The sequence below is a fragment of the Toxotes jaculatrix genome, chromosome 5 (assembly GCF_017976425.1).
Source record: "Toxotes jaculatrix isolate fToxJac2 chromosome 5, fToxJac2.pri, whole genome shotgun sequence".
NCBI classification, from domain to species: Eukaryota; Metazoa; Chordata; class Actinopteri; family Toxotidae; genus Toxotes; species Toxotes jaculatrix.
In genome coordinates, this window is record NC_054398.1 from 22731514 (window position 1) to 22736014 (window position 4501).

The following is a 4501-nucleotide window of genomic DNA, read 5'->3' on the forward strand; positions in this document are numbered from 1 at the left end:
GTGAGATTCAGTATTTCCCTTTCATACTAAAAACAGTTGTCATCATTAAAATAAAAGTTTTTTTTTTTTTTCTTTTGAGTAAACCCAGGAGAAAAACACTGCCGTCACAATGATTTTGGTGTTGCATTATAACGAGTTACTCATGTCTTTGGCTTTCACTTGATTATGAGTGACTTCTTCCAAAAGAGGTGCAAATTGGGAAACAACATTACCAGCAAGCTCTGTTCAGCTAACGCACTTCCTCTTAACTGAGATAAATTGGTTCAGAATGCGTCTGTATACGACTGTGTCTAATTTAAAGCATCTATATTTACACCCACAAAAAGAAACATCTGCATGCACTACCTTTATTTTAAGACTTTTTTTTTTTACACCTGCTTTGGGCTAAAATTGTATCAACCTCTAGAGCACTGAACCTCTAAGTGTTGGTTACGGATGCTGATAACATGTCCGTCAATTCTGGGTCGACACCAAGCAACGACTCTTAATTACTGCTGTCTGTTCTTTTACACGGCTGCTGCTGACAAATGGGTCTCGCTACGGACCTTAGACCAAAAAAAAAAAAATGCAAAGGCTAAGTCAAGTTCAGGTTAAACTGTTGATAACTTGGATGAATCATTTGTCATGATGTCCTTGGCCTATAAAAGGTACAGACAGCACTCATCCTCATGCATGTGCAGTACTGGCTGCAACTGGCCCCAGCCATCAAAGCAAATTAAGGTCAATCTTCTCACGGTGGTGTAATTACAACAGTCAACAAAACTCAGTTCACAAAGGGCATTAAAGTCACGACCCCAGGCTTCAAAGTCCGAAATGGCAAGTCAAAGTGCATGAGTTTGCAAGAAAATGAAAAGGATAGCAAACGTCTCAAACGCGATTACAGCCACCAAATGCTACATGTGAGCTCCAGCTTCTGGGCGTGTAAGGTGTAAATGCAGCTTGAAGTGCTTCTGGTCAAAAGTAAATGGACTCTGCAACAGTGAAGGGTCTTTTTGGTGGGTGCCAACTACAATAAAAGACATGAGGTTAAAAGTCTGAATGTACACTGAGAGCTGTTCCTGAGGTGTAAAAAGGGACAAACAACAGGTGACATTTTGAGCACAGTGTTTCTTATCATGTCCATCAGACATATCTGTCACACTCCAAACCCTTGGACTCTACCTCTCTCCCCACCTTCCACTCAAACCGCCTTGAGTCCTGAACAACGGGTACTTACGCCTGAAAAATAAAACAAGTCAACTGTCAGTCATTTTCAAAACGAGAAAAACAACTCTTAAAACTTTGAAACAACTCATACAGCCTTTTTTTTTTAAGATTAGCAGGGAAAGAAAAATGGCAACTACAACATCTTGGGTAAGGTTAGGTAAAGATCATCTTCACGGTTAAAAGCAGGGATGTAAGCTCATATGTCAAAGTAACATCCATCCATCTACCCTGTGTTCTTCTTTGAGACTCTTTGTAAAATGTCACTGTATTTCAAGCCTTTGCTACTGGACATGTGCCATTTCAACAAATATCCAGTGCTGTCTTTGTTTTCTGGAGTGGACAGCCCATATGTGTACAACTACCAGAGGTCACTTGTCAGGTAATGTAAACATAGATTTTTCAAGAAATGATCAGCAAATCACCATGAATGTAAAGCTGAAACAAAAGGTTAAAAGTGCAATTATTAAGAACAAAAAGACCAATGTATCTGCAGGGCTTTGATAGACTTTTGTTCAGAATAAACTGATTGTGTACTTTGCTACAAGGTGATTTTTCTGGCTTTCAGCTGAAGTTTAGACCAAACAATCCTTGATTCTTTGCATATTGCTCATTTGTTGTGCAAATCTAATGTTTAAATTTCTGTACATAAACTAACTGTAAAAGAGACCCGCCAATGTTACTGTAAGTTGCACAGTCTTAAACAACACAGTGATCCAGGGTAATTCTGGTACAACTGAAAACAAATGAAATAAATGGCAAATCCCTGAGGAAGGATTTTGTCACCCTTGATATTAACTCCATCCTGTTTTAGGTGAAACAAAAACTAGTTTTGGAGAAATATTGCATTACATCCATATGTCATGAATTTTCAGCGACAGGAAAAAAAAAAAAAAGGTAATGAACTAATAACACCATGCGCCATGACATTCTAAATATTTGCTGATCAAGCACTCTGGTTTTATGCACAACACTGCTGTCTGTGGCTCTGGTTGTTTATTGTTTATTCTTCACCTCCCTAAGGGATTTGTACAGTGCTAACATATTTCAGTTACAATGGCTGGTGCTAATTTTCACCTGTAGGTGGAAACACTAAGGCCTCTTGTTCTAAATCTGGTGTTGCTAATGCAAAGTGGGCAAGATGAAAAATCTCAATTAAGCTCATTTGCTGTATGACAAGAAGGCATGCATTTGATGCACAGCTGGATGACAAGTCATGTTAAGAATATAACTGAATAAATCATGTTCATATTTGGGACATTTTGCACTGAGACTGAATTCAACTCTTGTGTATGTTTGTCTCAATTAGTCCTCAGTGCTGTGCTGTATGCAGCCTGCTTTCCACTCCTCAGCATTTCTGGAGTGACCATTAAATGGTACTGTAGCACTGGCTGTTAGTTTTCAATTTACATTTCAGCTGTGCGGTAAGTGTGTCCGTCCTCATGCTCTCGCTCTGATCACTGTGTATTTTCCTGACCAGAGAAAATCACAGCCTGCTTTACTGAGAGAGAGACTCCAAACAGCCCTGGTTGCTTCATTACTTCCCCACAACAACATACTGTGCACAGTGATCCACCCATAGTACATGTATACACACATCACCAGCTAATGTGAACGGCATGCAGAAGCAGACAGTTTACTGCCGTTAAGAAGTGACTGTTTGCAAGATGCCCCCACTTGAAAGCGTGTAACAGATCAGCATAAACAAGTTGTTGCTCGCTGCTCCTCAAAACCTCGAATGAAAGCATCAAGCTGCTTGTCATCGCACTTGTCAATGGGCCCGTCAATCAAGAGCGAAAATGGGCCACTTTCACACCTCTCAATGACAGACAGGTTACTGTCAGGCGGCAAGCATCTCTGCAGAATCTGAATCAGTTAAGCAACAAAACTGTTGGGTTATGTTAGTCAAAAGTCAGTGTTAAGGACACACATCATATCACTGGCAACTTTTTAAATAAACATATTTATGGATAATTTTTGTATAAGCTTTTAATTTTCTGTGTGATGTCTGGTGTTCAGGTGCAAACCAGCAGAACTGTGAGCTTGTACACAGGCACAGAGGTGCCTTGAGCTAAATGCAAACATCAGCATGCTAACACTCTCATAATGATATAATGTTTACCATGTTCTCCATCTTAGTTTAGCATGTTAGCATGCTAACATTCAATAATCGGCATTCAACAGAAAAAACAGGTAACAAGTATTTAGTCTAAAACCAAATTATTATTCAAATAAAAATTTTGACCTGACACTGACACTGAATGGAAAGTGAAGGGATCAACAAAACTTGATCATTGCAATTCATATTGAGGGGAACATTAATTTCTATACCAAATATCTTGGAAATCCAACCTGTAGTACTGATCAACCATCCAACACTGCCATCCCTACAGACATGCTGCTAACTTACTGAATTGCCTAGCATAAGACCGACAGCCGGTGTGTTGTTGTGCAAATAGACTTTGCCCTGAACTGTGAACTCTGAACTGGTATTGATGTCTTTTTGAGACAGCAGAAAAGTGATACAAACAGTCATCATCTTTTTTTTTATAAACTAGCTGCTGAATCTTCAGGAGGAAAAAAATGGGCTTCTGTATTCAGTACACCAGTTTTCAAAATATGTCCATCGCACACCCCATTTCTCAAGGACACTAAACTGGCCGATGTTCACATGAGATGAACCGATAAGAAAGCAGTCTTCGTTTTATACTGCACCGTGGAGAATTGATACTTTAATTTCTTTCAAGTATCATTTTAATTCATGTTCATATCACGAGACGATTTGGCAGTTTTTGAATGAAAATGTTGTTTATCCTCTTCAAAGCAACACTTATCAGGAATCCCCACAGTCCATATGAGCATAGGCAATGACACAATAGCTGGCAGACAGGTGTTAAAGTGCTCAGTTGTGAGGAGAACTGCCAAATACATGACTGAAAGGTTAGTATTAACAGCATCAAAACCCGACCAATTCAAAACCGAATTTCACGCTGCGAAACACAGAAGGGAAGAGCACGCATGGAGACAGCATTTTGCATTACATGAATTACAAGATGAAAATACACACTTGAGTCTCCTACAAACTCACTGCAGAGTAAATTGTTGTTGGTTTTGAGTAAGCAATAAAAAGAGATTAAGACCGTGTTGACTACGTCTCCTTTCCTCCTGCTCCTGTTGGTAGTTTTCATTTCTGATGCATAACATAACAGAGCCAACACTGTTCTGCCAGAGGAAAACACTGGGAAAGAAAAAAACACTACAGCTGTAAGTGACAGCACAATCACCTATGTGACAGTAA